At 43.5% G+C, this 18,727-nt stretch overlaps 1 long non-coding RNA gene across 2 annotated transcripts; it reads left to right on the forward strand.

The window, feature by feature from the left end:
* Positions 1–1,278: 1,278 nt before the first annotated feature.
* On the forward strand, positions 1,279–12,278 carry LOC119402074 (uncharacterized). 2 transcript variants are annotated; one of them, XR_007417150.1, is made up of 4 exons: positions 1,279–2,113; positions 6,372–6,489; positions 8,623–8,822; positions 12,101–12,278. It is a non-coding gene; the product is annotated as an uncharacterized LOC119402074 (long non-coding RNA). The 2 variants fall into 2 exon arrangements; XR_005185626.2 differs by lacking the exon at positions 1,279–2,113 and having other exon boundaries at positions 5,415–6,489.
* The last annotated feature ends 6,449 nt before the right edge of the window (positions 12,279–18,727 follow it).

The following is an 18,727-nucleotide window of genomic DNA, read 5'->3' on the forward strand; positions in this document are numbered from 1 at the left end:
GGCAGTCAGCAGCGGACGCAAGTGGCGCTTGCTTCGTTTGTTGTTGATAAATCAAAGCCTGCAGCGCCATTTGCTGCTGGGCAGCATTTTGCTCACTGTTCGCGGGCTATATTCGTAGCGTGGCTCATTCACCTAGCAAACACTTAAAATGTGATAAGAGCCTACATTCACGGTGAAGGTTTATTATGCGCTTGAACGCTGGCTTGAGCTAGTTAAACGTAATCGTGTGTTTGCCTTGTGTAGGGAGAGGTGTTAAAAGAATCTTTGTGTGTATATGCACGTCGCCTTCGCGTGTCAGTAATATTGCACCAGCCAGCATCCACCGTGGACATCTGACGGTTATGAAAATTTGCATGCACAATGTGATATTCATATTCTGTCAGAGTTTCGCGTTTATACATAAATGTGCAGCCAGCATGTAGTAGAATACATTACGCTGCTGTGTGGCAGTGGTGTAATTATCACAGTGCTTGGAGTTGCTGAGCAAGGATTTATAGTACGATGCAGGAGAATTTCTCATCTGACTAGCTCATCAGGCTTGTGCGGTGTTTAGCGCAAACAAGACAAGGACAGAAGGTTGACATGTAACGACAGGACCAGCACACAGTTGCGTCTCACCCTTCTGTCCGCGTCTTTTTGCACTGGAATACCTATGTTTGCATACTTAGCAACAGGCTTTGTTATGCTTTTCTTTGCCCAATTTGTGCTACAGTACAGTCGTCAGCAATACGAATGTAAGCATTGAAGTTAGCATTTAAAGGTCAGAGTGACTAAAGCATAGTAATGAACAGCATAAAGTAAGAACGAGGAAACATAAGAACAATGCGGGACAAGCACAGACTGTCAAATGAAATATTTATTGCACAGAACTTGCCTAAATAGCATTAGCCATACACCTCGTGCACGTGAGGGTCCGTTAGAAAACAAGTTACAAAATCAACAGGTTCATTGATTTCGTAACTTGTTTTTTCTAACCGGACCCTCATTTGCACGAGGTGTGCGGCAAATGTTATTTAGGCAAGGTTCTGCGCAATAAATTTTTCAGTTTACAGTCTCTGCTCGTCCTGCATTGTTCTTCCTTTTGTCTCTCGTTCATACTTTGTGCTGTTCATTACTATGCATCCATACCAACTGGCTTATTTTACGACTATTTTGGACTATATGCAGTTGGCAAGCGCAATAGTATTCATAACAATTGCTTAAGTGAAAAGGTATCTCTTGCTGTTCAGTAAGTCACATTTATATTGTTAATCATTGATTAAACGTGTATTCGGTGTTCTCTCTCGTTGTGCTCACAAGCTTACATATCAAAATAGATGAAGCATATATAGGCGTGCTTTCTAGCAAAGCAAACTATGCTGTTAGATTGAACACCTCACAAAAGACCGCTGCATGCTTACTTTCCACTCATTCAGGTGTGTTTGAAATACATTTCAATTCCTCAGCGCACTGGCAATAACCGTAGTAGCACCAAATGTTGACACGTTGTCGCCGCCACATTGAGAAAGTTACGTGAATGTTATGGTAACATTGCTTGCTGCTAGGGAACACTTCACACTGGGGGCAACATTAACCATTGTTTGAGTTCTATCTTTAAAAAAAATGTCGGCGTGCCTATAGGAACCTTACACTGTGGGAAGATATAGGTGGCTATTTTGATGTCATAGCCAGTCGAGGTGGTAGTCCGGAAAGTGCACGCGGCAGCAGCTCCCGCTTCAAAGGTTCTGCCGCGATGATGCACTGTGTGGTATATGTTCCCCTTGTATTGTAGCGAGCATATATAGCTACTCTACTGCAGAAGTTGCACCCAAAGTAAGGCAAAGAAGTTGCAGTTCGAAAAAGATGGTTGCTGCGTCTACAACACACCGAAGGGCACACGGTAAACCCTATACATACCATGCGTTTTTGACCACGTCGAGGAGCAGTTTTTCTCAAAACCTAATAGAGTTATCCACATAATACAATAATAATTTTTTTCAAAATTTGGCACTCTTTAAACTGTACCAGATTCATTAAAATCTGGTGATTATTACTTTTTTCAGTGAACTTTTTACCACTAGGACCTAAATTTTGGGTTAATTTGCATCTTTCAAAATTTGTAACGCAAAAACAGGTAAGTGCCTAATTTCAATTCTCGTACAATATTTGTGTGCACTTATGCTGAATACAAAGAAAAATAATGAAACGGTTATGTTGAAATACATGGAAAATAATGGTAGCTAAGTAATAAAAACATAGTTTTAAGTCAATCAAGGTTAAAGTAAGAAAACAGCTTAAAGGCGATCTCTTGCCACAAACAACGTTAAACTTTTATTTGGTGCCTACAAGCTTGGTAATCATTGCCAAAGTCATTTTTTTCCCCTTTGGAGCCTGTAGTCTTGCTTGCCTTGCTTCTTATGTGGCATTAGGAAAATTAAATTTACCGCAACATGACACAAGGACAAGAAGGGAGGACACAACACGTGCGCTAACTTCCAACAAAATGGTTTATTTCAACCGAAGCACAAATATATGCAGTGGTGATGGTCAAACACTACAGCCAGATGTCATGCGCAGAGAACTTTTTTTGTCATTCTGATTTTAACAGGAGACGTGCAGAAAAGTGATATTTTCTTATCATAACCTTTTATACAAGCTATGCACACCAACCACAAAACTAATCCATGTTCAAAAAATACAATTCTTTTTCTGTCGGGGACGGCATGCTTACACAATCGCTACCCAACTGCTTCTACTATTAGTCTCGTTAGTTCATCACGGTTGGTCAATAACACCTTGGTGTCCCCAAAACCCGGGGCGCACCCACAAGCTCTGCAGTGCATCGTGAGCCAGCCATCGTTACCCTTCTTCACAAGGCTGAAGTGCTCTCGTAACCTGTCATTTAGACGGCGCCCCGTCTGTCCTACGTACTACTTTCCGCAAGAGAGGGGAATCTGATACGCCACCGCCTCTTTACAGTCCACGAACTGAGTCCTACGTCTTATCTTGCAAGCAGAGGCGTCTTGCGGTGCTGGACTACTCAGTCTGCAGGTAGAATTAATCGAATTAAGCTTAATTCTACCTGCAGACTGAGTAGTCCAGCACCGCAAGACGCCTCTGCTTGCAAGATAAGACGTAGGACTCAGTTCGTGGACTGTAAAGAGGCGGTGGCGTATCAGATTCCCCTCTCTTGCGGAAAGTAGTACGTAGGACAGACGGGGCGCTGTCTAAATGACAGGTTACGAGAGCACTTCAGCCTTGTGAAGAAGGGTAACGATGGCTGGCTCAGGATGCATTGCAGAGCTTGTGGGTGCGCCCCGGGTTTTGGGAACACCAAGGTGTTATTGACCAACCGTGATGAACTAACAAGACTAATAGTAGAAGCTGCCCAAATCACAAAGTTGGGTAGCGATTGTGTAAGCACGCCGTCTCCGACAGAAGAAGAATTGTATTTTTTGAACATGGATTAGTTTTGTGGTTGGTGCGCATAGCTTGTATAAAAGGTTATGATAAGAAAATATCACTTCTCTGCACGTCTCCTGTTAAAATCAGAATGACAAAAAAGTTCTCTGCGCATGACATCTGGCTGTAGCGTTTGACCATCACCACTGCATATATTCGTGCTTCGGTTGAAATAAACCATTTTGTTGGAAGTTAGCGCACGTGTTGTGTCCTCCCTTCTCGTCCTTGTGTCATTTTGCGCTAAATTTAATTTTTCCTAACGTCTTACCAACAAGGCCGAATTTGTCCCCTTGTGCAGTTCTTATGTGAGCTGTTATGCAGCTCTATTCACAATGTATTGTCGATTGTGGTCAACTTCTTTCAGCAAATTTACTGTGCTTTGGCCAGGCTTCAGTCCTAATGATTTCAGAATTTCGGCACATGTGATACTGCCATCATTAGATGAAAAAAAAAGCACCCATCGTCGCAATGTTTAAGACTCTGAAGCCTAACAAAGTGCAAGGACTTTGCGACACAATTCGGATTAGCTCAACACTTGCACCACACAGTTTGCATGCGCAGTTCTGTCTAATTGCATCACAAATAATATTGATGTCCATTAGAGCGTACCCGTTGTCACCCTGTGCGCGAGTTGCCTTGAAGGACGCTGAAAAGGGTGGGATTCAATGATGAAGAGTGTGATGGTTCAGTGTTCGGCACCTCAGTACGTCGCTAGCATTTATTCGCAGTTGCAAGACAACTGAATTAGTTGCCACGAAATATACTGTCGCTGAAGGCTTTCTCTATCCTCAGCATCTCAACGTATCGATTGGCACGACAGACACAAGGTGTGATGAAACTAGGAGCTAAAATTGTTTGAATAGACGCGCTCTGAACCAAGAATGTGAATAGAGACGCACACAGCATCTTCGGATTGTCTTTGCTGAAAAATTAGGCATGCAGAAAGTTAGCTGACAATTTCAGAAAATGGACTGTAAGCGCTGAGTGCATACGAGGCGCTTGTCTTGGGTGCGTGTTCACTCACTACTTGCTTCCGGAAAATGAGGTTCTCAGCTACAAAAAAAAAAAACATTCAAAGAAAAGCACGAATATGCAAAATATGGAGAAAAGGACACACTTCCCAAATTGCAAACAACAAAAAAGTGATTTTTTTTTTAAATTTTGCCTTACCCTGTGCTCTTAAAGGAGTACTGACACGAATTTTAAAAATTTGGTATTGTTGCTCTAAAAAAATACTGGTGTCGAGAAACCTAAAATGAGTATTGTGGTGCCTGGGAATGCATCGTATATATTTTAATTACTGCTACCTTTAAAAGACACATTCGGTTTCGATATCGAGGGGGCGGCTTCTCAGTGACGTTTCATAGCAGTGTGACGTCACGGGGATACAGAAACTTGCGACGTACTAGGGGCAAAACCGTCATCTGCTCGTTGTGCACGTAAGCAACGATGAGCAAATTGTCGTCCAGTGGCCCTGACAGTGATTTCTGTGATTTAGGCTGCATGCAGGATGCAGAACTCGCTAACTCAGGGGAGCTGTCTTGACTCGTCGGGATAATGTCCATTGCAGTGGGGCTGGCTTGCAGATGCTCAGCGACGAAAACTTCCAAGTCAAATTAGAATATTTTACACATATTCAACTCGGGTGTGTGGACAGCGTTGACGCTGCATATGGAAGAAACAAAAAATGTCCCTTTTTCGATGTCTCAAAATAGTGTCAGTACTCCTTTAACGAGCACAAGACCAAGGAGCTATTTTGAGCAGTGTCGTGGTAAATGGCTTACGCACAGGACAGTCCCAACAAGCATCACGTCTATCCTTAGCACTTTCTCTCTGGTAGGTAAACTATGCTTGGCTTTTGGAGTTTCTCTGTTTCGGTCCCTAAAGCTACCGAAACGTTTCGGTCTCTTTAGGGACTTCGCAAAGCTTTTCTGGGAGCATGTGCGGTAGCTTCATGGAAAGAAGCGCAAGTACAGTACATACTAGTGTGATCTCCTTGATGACATTGAGGTTGCAATCTTTGACAGTAGTTCCAAGCAAGGAGCACGAGGTCAGTAAATATGTACTCAGCAGCACTCTTCTGGAAGGATCCTTACGATACAACGAAAAAAGCCATCTATGCTCACCCGTTCGCACTTCATGCAGCCGACTGCATCATGTACGTAAACTTGTGGCCACGCGTCGACGCCTCGGACATTTGCGAATTACTTGTCTTATGTTTTGTCGAGCTTTGTCATGCAGCAGCAGTGAAGTCATAAACGGCTCTAGGCCACAACATTGTGAGAAGCGGCTAGTTACACAAGCCTACGAGAAAAGTTGGGGCTGATAGCGTTGTGGTCATGACATGAGCAAGTTATAAGGACACTCTAACTCCTGGTAAATATTAATTTTATTATTGTTTTATTTCATCTGTACCCAGTTGCAGAAACAGTGAATGCCTCGTTAAAAAGGGACCTTACACATGAAGCCACAATGGTCCTGCATCGTCGCAGCAGAACCTAATATGATTTGTGTGTAAGTGGACAAAACAGAGCTAACGAAAGCCAAGCATGATTTGGCTACCTAAAAGGAAGCAATGAGGACATACGTGATGCTTGTCAGGGTTGCCTATGCGCTAAAGCCATCCACTCTGGTACTGTTCTGATAGTTCCTTAGTCTTGTACTCGCTGAGGCGCACCTTCGGCATCTTGAAGACGTTGCAACCATCTTTCTGTGACTGTAACTTTGCCGTACTTCGCATGCAACTACTACAACCCACAACTGCACGCGCTTCCCCGATTGCCAGCTCATCTGGCTGTGACAACAAAACGGGTTGTACCTCATTGCCACCATTGGTGCAAGCTCCCTATAGAATGCTTCTGTGTCTTGCATGTATATCTGTGACTGAAAAACATTATGCAAACTATGCTCATCTCACAAATTGGTTGCAGCACTGTGGAGGCTGCAGGGTGGCTTTGCCAGTAGGAAGGGCGGAAATTCCTGAAGATGTGTTCATCCATGTTGCATCAGCTGCTTGGTGTTTTCATGGCATCTCTGCACACGTGTTGGGTGAGTAAAGTAAGGTGGTAGCAGAGCAAGGAAAACGAAAACATGGCAGCACCACTTGAAGCGCGTGCCTTTCACTTTGAATTTATCAATTTGTCATCGTGCACTGTGTGGCCTGTAATATTTAAAGTGGCACTTCTATTTGCTTTATATTTGCATCCTCATGCTTCGACAGCAATGTATTTGTGACTATTTTACATTGTTTCCGCAATGTACTTTCAAGTTCTTGGTGACAAGGCATACCTGCCAAGTCTCCCGGATTACCCGGGAGACTCCTGGATTTTGAGCGTTTCTCCCGGTTGTACGGGTCATAGGAAAATCTCCCGGAAATCCAGTTTTGCCCCGCGCGTCCAGTGCTTTGTCTGGCCACATGAGCAAAGTTGTCTGGCCACGTAGTAGAAAGGATTCTTCTTTTTTTAACGATGGGAGAAAGGTTCAACTCAGTTTCATTGCGCATGAAGTAGCTGTGCACTTTGCGCCGCAGTCCAGCACTTAAAATGGTAGCCGTTACCGATGTCTGTCGAGATAGCGCGTTCGCCAGCGCTCGCGACCGTCCCCGTCTCAACGGTGCCCCTTATAGTCCTTTGCCCGACGAAATAACTGGTAAGCAAGCGACGACAGGCCTCGCGCGACGGTGACGGCCGGGTCGTTTCATCTCTGCTTCAACCGCATTCGTCCCTAGCGCTAGCGCTTTTTTCTCGCACGTGAAAAAGACGATGCGTAAGCGATGTTATCGGTTTGGACTGTGTACAGATCAGCGGCGACCGCAATATCCCGCTGACATTGTTCATATAATTGCTATCGCAGTACCCCCCCCCCCCGCCCCCGCGGTCGGCATACGAGAAAGGGATACAGGAAGTGGTGCTGAACACACTTGGTTAGCTTTGAATTGAGCAATCTTGAATTTCATTTTCGCACAGCATTACATAAGCTAGACATTACAGGTCTTATAGCAGTACGAAAAACATGCAATGAGCAAGGCTAGAAATACAAAAATTGCACAAGGAGGTTCAACACAAAACTAAGTTCACTTAAAATATTTGGCATGAGCTCTGCGTGTTTTCCAGCATAGGTCCCCATTTCACAATTCAGCTCATGCAGAGCAGATTGTGTTAAGCAGGACACTCATTTTAACATATTAACATGGCTCAAAGCATAAAACAATTAAAGGGACTGACAAACAATTCTTGTGGTACTTGTTCTCTTTAGTTCACTGGAAAGCTAACTAGTCACTGTCTTAATAATGGAATAGTAACGCTGAAAGTGCTGTGAAACATTTTCAGAATTTTTGGATCTGTGGCTACTATGAAGTTGTGTACACACAACACAGGCGGCAAACAGTGGGAGGTCAACACGACAGCGGTACGAGTTTATGCACTGCAGTTTGGTGCACATGCGTGCATTCCGCATGCGTGTGCCATGGCTCGACATGTCCCACTAGTTTACACGAAGCCAACGCTGCTTATTAGCATCAACTCCTTTGCCTAGTAAGCAGCACAGAATAGGACGGGGATAGGTTATAATATAATACAGTGTAATTTTGAGCACTAATTATGGTGCACATTAAAGCATCAAACTATGTACAGCAAACAGAACGACTCGATAACACATCATCAGGCAATTTCTGCTAGGATGCATGGCATACTGTTTTTTTTTACCTTTAAACGCAATTTAAATATGTAATCTTACTCAAATTGCGAAAAGCATGCCCTGCAATTCACGATCTTTTTATTTCCGCCAGGATCTAATCACACGTTCTGGCCAGTTGTCGGTCCCTTTAGTGATTAATAAATCTTTGCTTATTTTTCAGTGTAGTACCACCATCAGTGTCAACGTAAGCCATTTCATTAAAGAAGCCATCCAGAGCATCCAGCTAACGTTGCCTGCCTGTCCAGTTAGGGTTGTGGTTGTGCTGGATGAGCTTTTTTTACATACAGTGCGCAGTGAACTAACACCTTCAAAGTCAAGCGCAGGTTCAAAAAAAAGAACTAAAATAGAGGTTGCGAATGCAGGACCTTAACTTTAAGAAGGGATGCCTCAGTATGCCTTCTGGAAAATGGGAGTGTTTTCTTTTGCTGCAGAATTTCGGATATTATAATTTACAATTCTAAAGACCTTATCTACGACCTTGTGCAGGTTGATCTTAAGCAGAAAACCAGAAGTGGCAGTGGTCTCCAGAAGAGACCAAGGACCCCAAGCTCTCTCTGACACAAGCAGGAAGGACACTGTGGTGCATTGAAAACTTGCTCCAGTAGTGCATTGCCAGTGCACTATGCTGCTGTTTCATCAAGGAGAAAGGAGGTGACCAGCCCGAGAGGAACTTCATGCTCTACAGTGTGAGTGCCTGGATGGTTTTGTTTTTGTCCTGTCACACGTGCTGAATAGTGGGTGAGATTCAGCCTGGGTGGCTAGAAAGAATAGGGGTGACAAGTGTGGTAATTTCTCTAGCCAGGTAGTGTCGACTTTTGCACCGGTGCTGTTAGTGGCCCCAAGTGGTGCACCTGTTCAGAAGTTTCAACATGGTTGTGGCTGCCGCCACAGACTACTGTAGCTTTGTCACCTCGGTAAATGTTCAGATGCATCAGGAAAAATTCGCTATATCACTTTCTTCTAGAGCTGCCAAAATTTTGCATTATACTTGAGTTTTGTTCCGGGCGTGAGAGCACAAATGAGCCTAGCATAGATTAAATGCTGAAATTTTACTCACGGGAGGCCCTGCATGTATGCCTGGCCTTGTTATCATTAGCACCTTGGTGGGTCAGCATGTATGGTGAAAAATTGGGTATCCGTTGCTTCATGAATGCTACATAATCCATCAGTCACATCCAGTGAATCAGATGCAGTGGCATACTGGTCAAACGGTCTCGTTGCAGATAAATGATGCGTAAATGGCCATTATTTGCAAAAAAAAACATATCAGCACATTCAATGAATAAACCATGTACAGCATGGACCGCTTATAACAAGTTGCCAGAGTCGCAAATATCTGCACTATAAGTGGTACTGCCCTGTAAACAAAACAACATTTGTGAAAAGCTGTACATCTGAAAAACATGACCAACAGGCACCCGCATGATTCCGACTATCTAGGCGTGCAACTTGGGCGTAAAGTTGTCAATGTTGAAAGGTTAACGTCTGCGGACCTGCAGTGTCGACATAGTGAACGCAGAAACAAGAAAACAAAAAGAAAGAGTGCCGTAGCGGAAAGCCGCTGACTGACTCTTCAGACCTCCACATTTATGCGAACTTCGCTGTGGTACAACACTGGCCAGAAACTATACGGGGAAAGGCTATTGAAATTTCGGGGGCGATGTCCAAAAAACAGTGACAACCTTGAACCACCAATCTAGTATTGCACATGCACTCCCTAGTTTTCGGTGAAGATTTTAAGTCACTCCTGACTGCAACAACTCCAAAACGTTTCATTCACTCGGCACCAAACCATAACCTTGATTGTCTGCAGACACTAACAACTAGGAAGCTAGTGCTCGTTAGGCCTAGCTTGCGGGAGTTTGCCCCAAACAACACGGATATCGGGCGTAGAAGATGTTGCACTCCTGTCCTAAACAGTGGGCAGCAGGTGTGAAACGAAGTTCCGGTCCGCGATCAGGAAAGTCACGCCAACTATCCTGAAAGAGTCTTCCAAGCTTGTAAGTCCACCTGCTGGTGGCAAAGGCAAAAGCTCTGTCGTGTCTCAAAACATTATCACTTGCTGGGGAATAGAGGTTGCACGCACAAGATCTCACTCTACGATGAGACTGTTTTCCCGACAGAAAACCGAAGAGCCAAACAGCAGTTACGTGCACTTCATGCAGACACGGGTGGCCCTTCAGAGCGCAGCACACACACAACAAGCAGCCAGAGCAAAGGGAGCAAAGGCTTTTCTGTTGCCTAGGCAATCACTCCCCCTCTTCACACCATGATGCCCCCCTTGTTTTTCTTTTTTTTTTCTTCCACTGTTTCCTGTTCATTCGCTCTGCATCTCATCCTCCATAACGCTGTGGTTCTTCTCTCCCAGGCTGATCCGAAGCGCACTCGCTTCGAGTCTCTGAGAATTTTGCAGCAGCCGCCTTATAGCCGATGTTTCATGTGGGGGGACTGCACAGTAAGCGGCATGCGTGTATACGTGGTGCTTTATGGGAGGGTATGCTGAATTCAGAAAAAACTGCATTATAACCGGTCCTGCACTGTGAACGATTGCGTTATAAATGGTGTGAAGTGTACATAAATATTTTATACACCTTAGACTGGGGCACATGTTTACATTGAAAAGTTGAAGATACTGGCTAAAAGGAAATATAACTAAACGTAATTTTTTATTGTAGCCATTTGAAATGTTTCTTGTCATTCCACAGACAGTCCTTACAGCATTCGTGGCCTTTGATCACGGGATTCAGTGTTGTAATTTTTCTTCCTATGCTGGTTAGGGTTAACCAGATGTTGCACTTACTTGCATTACGACTGCAGCACTAATTCTGTCAACCAAATTTTATTATCGTTCTTCCCTTGTAATGCGCACTCTGAACTTCCCGTCCTGCGATGGCATTAGGTTGCCAGATGTCCGTTGCTTTGCTTTGCTTCGTGCTTTGTTTTTTTCTGCGTAATTGAGTTTGAAGATTAGTCTCTCATTGTGCTCGAGCGGGGTGCTATTCCATGTCATTTCTGTAACAATGACATTACACTGCTGTGTCATAAGCGCCGATTAGGTATTTTCTAGGGGTGTGTTAGAAATTTGTGGATAGGTGGTTAAATATTTCTCTAGTCGATCTTTCTATTGGATATATCATCAGTGTTCATGAACGCAAGTACTTTTTGGTTTTTCAAGTCTCCAACAGTGTGATAATTTTGATTTCTAATTTCCAGAGTTCACATAATAAATTTGATTTTGTGTAGGGGAAATCACCTATGCTACCATACTCTTCCAGCTCAATTGCAATTCACTTTCTATATGTCTTGAGTATGCCAATAAATTACCTTTGTTTATAATGGTGCTATTATGCTTTTGATAGAGAATGCTTCACATTGTGCAGTTGTATTCAATTTTTTTATAACACGAATTGATTTAATTCTAAAGCTTGCCGTTCACTTATGCCTATTTCTGTTTGGTGGGCTGTTTTGGTCTGGCTGGCACAGACCTGCCTACTTGTGTGCTGCTTTTTCAGCTTCATAACTTGCAGCATTTCATGTTACAAAGCTGTTCAAGATGGTATTATTGCAGACAAACTAAAGTTTAAGGGAAGTAAATGCACATGTACACATTACTAAATGCTCATTTAGGGCTTTTACTGGCAATACTTAAAGTTTTTGTTAGTATACAGAAGACATTTAAAATTCAAAGTTTTACGTAATGAGATTTCAACAGATTTACTACACATAAATATGTTCAAAATAGTAAGAAGCACCTAGTTATTTTCCATGCAATAAGCATGCCATTACATTTTTTGCATGCGCTGGAGCTCACTCGTGCACTTTCCTTTTCTATTCACACAAATACATAAAAAAGCAGTATGTGCATTTCTTTTTCAGCATCATTCTGTGCGTTATTTCTTCTGCATGTGAACTAAGCTGCTTACATGTGCGTCTGACATCATGTGTTTATGATTTATGCATGCAGATGCCTACGGAGAACACCTCAAGGCGCATCCAAGCAACGTCCTGGAGGCACAGCGCCACCGGAATCTCAATCGCCATTTGGGGGACCTGCTTAAAGTCCTTAAGAAATGATTCCACTGTGAGGCTTTCAAAACGGCATGAATATTAATTTTATTCATTATAAAGTTTTCATTTTTAAATTCCTGTTGTTGCACATTGTTTTGCACCATCTTTCCATGGGTGAGATACAACTCGTGAAGTGATGGTGCAAGGTGACCTCATTTGAACAGTCAATTGAGGTATGCATATTGACACAGCTAGAACGTGCTATATAAAACAAGTTTTAGTCCTTGCAGCGGGGCTGGTTTTGAAGAGCATGTAAATTCTTTCTTTATGCGAAGACTAATTTTATTGAATTTTACCAAAAGCTAAATTTTATGCCGTCCTAAGCAGGGAGAGTTTTAGCTGGTGTTTTTTCTATTACATAAAACCCTGCATTATTTGGTTGCAGTATGACTGCAGCTTATGATGTCCAGCATATTAATTCAGTAGCTTATTAACACATTTGTTTCTTCTAAAAGCCTTTGTTTGCTCATCAAGGCTGTATCTAGATATAGCAATCATATTTCACCTTCATGCAACATTAAGACAGAAATATTCACACTATTTCTACACAGTACAGCTTTACAAATAACGTGAATGGCCAACTGCCTCTTATGTTGCTTTCCACGAGGTCTAGGACGTCCATCTGATTTTCGCATAATGCGGCAGATAGCTGCATGATTTCCGCATTATGCGGTTTTCCGTAAGCTGCTGTTGTCCGCATATTTCCGCATGATATGGCACTTTCCATAAGCTGGGGATGTCCGCATCTTTCCGCACGATATGGCACTTTCCATAAGCTGGGGATGTCCGCATCTTTCCGCACGATACAGCTTGCCGTAAGATGCGGATTCCGCATCATGCGGCTTTCCATATTCCAATAATTCCGTATGTACGGATCCGCATATACGGATCGTTTCAGTAGGGTGTCTACTTAGGGCAGGTAGTAACCGCGGCGCCGAACCATGAGAGTGAAATAACTAGAAGAATAAGGCTGGGATTTGGCTCATTCGGCAAGCATTATCAAATCATGAATGGTAGCCTACCACTATCCCTCAAGAGGAAGGTATATAACAGCTGCATCTTACCGGTACTTACCTACAGAGCAGAAACCTGGAGACTTACAAAGAGGGTTCCACTTAAATTGAGGACGACGCAGCGATCAATGGAAAGGAAAATCATAGGGGTAACCTTAAGAGACAGTAAGAGAGCACAGTGGGTGAGAGAACAAAAGGGAGTTAAGGATATCGTAGTTGAAATCAAGAAGAAGAAAGGAAAATTAGGTTGGTAGATGAGATTAAGAAGTTTGTAGGTGTAACGTGGCAGCAGAAAGCACAGGACCGGATTGATTGGCGGAACATGGGAGAGGCCTTTGCCCTGCAGTGGGCGTAGACAGGCTGATCATGACATATATATATATATATATATATATATATATATATATATATATATATATATATATATATATGTGTGTGTGTGTGAAGGAAAGCAGATGATTTCTAAGGGCTCGTTTATCTTTGTTAGACATAATAATGAGCACTAACAGACAATAACGCCAAGGAAAGTATAGGGGGTGTTATCTCTAGTATTTACAATATAAATGTGAAGAAAGTAAAGTGGACGAAAAGATGACTTGCCGCCGGCAGGGACCGAACCTGCGACCTTCGAATAACGCGTCCATTGCTCTACCACTGAGCTACGGCAGCGGTCATCCTCCCGTCCACTTTCTGGGGTATATATGTTGATTTAAACCAAGCAGTGTTAGTCAGCGCCAATCGCAGCCATGGCGGCGAGTGTGTAACATTCTTTTTTTGCATACTGGCGTCACGTAGCACGTGATCCTTTTACGAGCTGGCAGCTGACCAATAATCCCTCGCATACCACCTGAAGGCATTAAGTCTGCCAGGACGAGACCCTCGCTATGAATGAAGGAAAGCAGATAATTTCTAAGGGCTCGTTTATCTTTGTTAGACACAATATTAATGAGAACTAACAGACAATAACGCCAAGGAAAGTATAGGGGGTGTTATCTGTAGTATTTACAATATAAATGTGAAGAAAGTAAAGTGGACGAAAAGATGACTTGCCGCCGGCAGGGACTATATATATATATATATATATATATATATATATATATATATATATATATATATATATATATATATATATATATATATATATATATATATATATAATTCTAAGGCACTCGGTAGTACACTTCAAGAAAGAACATGAAGTAACATAGTATTTTGTGTGTGGTTTATTATTTCGTCCAAATGCGTGCGTAATTAAATGTTCAATTGTTCCGCTGTCAGTCATGACCAGTTTTCATCTAAAAAGAATCAAATCATAGGCTTAATGCATGCGCAGTTTGATTTTGGCTGTATTCTTTTAGAGCAAGAAAAAATAACACTTTTCAGTTTCGTCTTGGAACGCGGAACGTCGTCCGAGCCGTCGGGCATCGTAGTGCGTTCGCCGAAGTGGTACGCGGCAATCATTTGCAGCTCATTGAGGTTAAGGAAATACACAGTGATTACGCAGAAGGTTCAATGGGCAATGGGAAATGTATCTTGCTCTGTCTTGGCCACTTGTCAAAAGTGCTGTCAAAAACGAGTTGCGTTCACATAGATGCGGACGTTGCACCTCAAGAGGATATATGAGAGCTTGTCGTAGTACTGAAATTCTATCCTCCCCTTTTTTCTGCGAAAACTAGCTGTGATTATAGCTAGCGTTGCCAACAGCGAGCGGTGATTGGTTGTGTCTAGCCATAGCGCATATACTCCCAGACTACAGTCACCGTTTAACACTGGGTGATTTTAAGAACATGATAGCTAAAGTAATACTGTTCGACAATGATATCCCTCCAAATACTTACCGAGCTGAACGCTGCTTAAGGGTTATTCAGACGGGAGACAAATCCTCGGGGAATAAAGGCGGAGCCTAGTGACATCAGCTCGCGAGGAGTAGTCTCCACAAATGTCCCCCACTCACACGGACGAGGCGTACGGAGGGGGAGACCAGTGTTACTAGACTACTCCGGTCGCTTGTACCACCCGTTTGACGAGCTGCTGACGACAAGCTGCAGACGACCCTGCAGCTGCAGAATGGACACCCACTGCCGCTCTCTGCAGGAGCAAGCGCAACAATGTGGCCAAACAAGAGCCCGAAATTCCGCCATATCTGGGAAAAGGTCCCTGTGTCCTCCGAGGAGTCGCGGGGGTGTCGCGCCGACTCACTAATCTGTGACGTCGTGGTCACGTGATCCGCAATCTCCCCGTGTCCCCCGCTGATTTCTGCCTCGTGTGAATACACCTTTAGCTTCGGTTGAGGCAGTGCCAGAATCACTCCCCTCCCCGAAGCCTTCGTAGATATTTAGGCAGTTAGGGGTTCTGGGAGGCCGCCATACGCCGCTACAACCCTGATCTTCAGGAGGCTATCCTCAGATGTCCTGAGGTGGTAGAGCGAGCCTACCGCGAGTACGATCTCTCACCTTCTCGCAGTCCTTTTCCTTAAGATGGGATTAGAAAAAAGTTGTTTCTCTCTTCCTGGCCAATGATGGGTAAATGGCCAACATTAGGAGGCTCTGGCGATTGTTGTTCATCTATGCATAAATGATTCTTAATATTTCCTTGTCATAGGCAAACGTCAACCACTGTTACATATGTTCGCGGAACGATAAACCAGTTTCGGCGAAATGAAGGTGTGAGCTAATCTTGGCTTGTATTGGCTAATATTACCAATGAGCTGCAATGCCATCAACAATGTCTTCGTTCAAGCACTGCACCAAAAGTCACAGCGTCTTTTGTGCATTTGCCTAAGATGGCACGAATGCGAAAGCCATCTTCCTGTTTTTACGAATTTTGTTCATCTTAATAGATTGAATTAAGCCTCACTCATTCAGTTAGATTGATATCAGTCTTTTGACATTGCTCTTCGTGCGTGACACTTCCAACATTCTAATTTCTTCACCAAAGTGATTAGCTGCGTTCATACGAAACACATATATGTTAAGTGCAGACACATTCAATATGAAGGAGGTTTAACTGATCCTATGCGCAATGTGTCTTTCTTTGTCTTGGCCACTAGTGTAAAGAACTGGCAAAAAGAAGCTGCGTCCACATATGCGGACATTGCGCCTCAGGGAGTTATTAAACACGCGATGTTTTAAAATTTTCGCCAGTGCTTTGAAAAATTTTATTGCACCATGAAATACAAGGAAAATAAGGTGTGGCTCTACGCGTTGCTGTACGGATAGATTAAACGAAGAAAAGCTGACCTAACGACGGCTCGACAGTTTCAGTGTCATCAGCACGCGCAGTGCCCTCTCGCACATACCCACATGTGCGAGGTGCATTACAGTACTCCAATGCTCGTCGAGGCATACAGCCAGTGTTCTACTCCATGACGCTATTTCATAGCAGCTTGTTTTTTCAAGGACGGGAAAGTTGATGACGAAGAGAGAAATCATGAACGCAGAGAAGACGATCAACTCTGAAAACATGTGCCGTGTTTTTTTTCTGTGTTCATTATAAAAACAGCGCAGCAACACAAGGACAGAATGAAAGAAGCAGCGGGACGGGCGCTGACTCGCAACTGAGAATTTTATTCGAAAGAACAGATACTTAAGTACAGAAAGACACGTGACATGTAAAACCGAAAGCTAGAGTGATAGCGAAACTAGAGCATGTATATGCATGTATATGCATGTATATGCATGTACATGCTGTGCTGTTCGTGTAATGAATGCAAACCAACTTGTCCAAAGTTCCATTCTCTTAAACGTTTTTTTTTTCTGTCGTAAAAACACAGAGCTCCACACCATTGATTTGAATTTCATCGCAAAAATTTTGCCCGACTTCGGCAGATGGTTTCTCAAGGACTTTTTTTTTATGTTAAGAGTACTTAAAAACAACCTGTGTCAGTTAGAGCAGGTCTACGGTATAAAATTGACCGTTCAGACTGGCATCACTTGCGCAAGAAGAAAATACGTATTTTTCCGCGGAAAGAGGAGGACAGCTGCAGGACCCTCTGAAGCGGGGCGCCTTGCTGAGCGATGGCGAACCGCCCTTCTCAGCGAGGCCCTTGAAGACCAGGAGTGGGCCGTCCAGCGGGCCAGGGCCGTCGCCGAGGACCTCGGAAGATGCTTCTCGAATTGTGGATCGCTGGCACCCAAGTCCCGGACACAATAACAACCGTTGGACAAATAAAGTTTATTCAACTCAACTCAACTCCTAATTTAAAAAAAAAGTGTAGGGATCATCATTCTATTTATTTTAGCGTATATACGGAAAGTTAGCCTCTAAGTTAGTGGTTTTGCGAGGCACAAATATTTTAAAATCTTATTTATATTTTCATGCCTTCGCAGTGTGACACGCAATGATGACAGGAAGACCTTTATAATTTTGTACATTCGTCTGCTCATCTCGAAAACATCCCGCGACGCTGTTGCCATCCTCAGAATTTCTTCCTACAGCCTGTAAACGGAATAAACTGACACAAATTATGCAGTTGACATATTGCTGCGAAAAACTTGGGTAATTATTTGATTTTCCACCTTGATTGTGTACCCTCTGCATCTCGATGAATTAATAGCATGCTGAAACTTTCACTCTTCTGAATCATCTCGATGCCTTCAGGAAATTATATATACCTACCGTAGCTGTTACGCACAAGACACACAACTCGGGTATATGACGCAAGCGACCTTAAACACTCTGTGTGCGCGTGCGTCTAGGACCTTTTTCATATGTATTTGTTTGTTTGCATTTGTGCATATGCATTTACACACTCACAAACTTTAAAATAACGCCAGGCCTGCTCAGAACACGCAGTACAGTCACAGCGAGAGCAGGAAGAGCGGCCTTTCTAGAGCACATTGTGAACTCTCTTGAGGCAACTAATACAAGTACGCTTGCAAGGTACCCACTATGGCATAAACCATCATAGTTTTTATGAAGGTGGCAAGCATCCACTAGACCATTATTCGTCATTTTGCGGAGAAGCGAGGCACTCGCCACATATCTGCAAAGTATTATGTGTACTTTGTTGATTCTGTGGCCAATGACGACGAAGAAGAATTACGTCTAAGCCCTTTGTAATGGTTTGGAAGCAATAAACGACCTTCTCGTTAACATAATTCGCATTTTGTGACGCCTGGTTGCTATTTCATTCTTCTACCACGCTATATTACATCTGCGAACACGATTCCTTGCGCTACATGACGCCTGCATAGGGTCTATTTGCGAGGGAGTGTCGAGCACCGGCGTGGCTCTGTGGTAAAATACTCGACTGCAACGCAGAGGGCCCCGGTTGAAATGCCATCCGATCTTGGATATTAAATTCTCATTTCATTTTTAGATGTGAAGCATCTTATAGCGGAGTTCAATCCGGTGGTGGTGGTGGTGTGCGGCGTGACCACCCTTACTGCGCATGCGCATACCTTCTCCACTTTCCCCTCTCCCCTCCTCCTCTCCCCTCCCATCTCTCCTCCAATTTCCCCTCCGCCCTCCCCTCCCCCTTTCCCCCTCTCCCTCTCCCCTCCCCCTTT

The sequence above is a fragment of the Rhipicephalus sanguineus genome, chromosome 8, assembly GCF_013339695.2.
Source record: "Rhipicephalus sanguineus isolate Rsan-2018 chromosome 8, BIME_Rsan_1.4, whole genome shotgun sequence".
Classification (NCBI taxonomy): domain Eukaryota; kingdom Metazoa; phylum Arthropoda; class Arachnida; order Ixodida; family Ixodidae; genus Rhipicephalus; species Rhipicephalus sanguineus.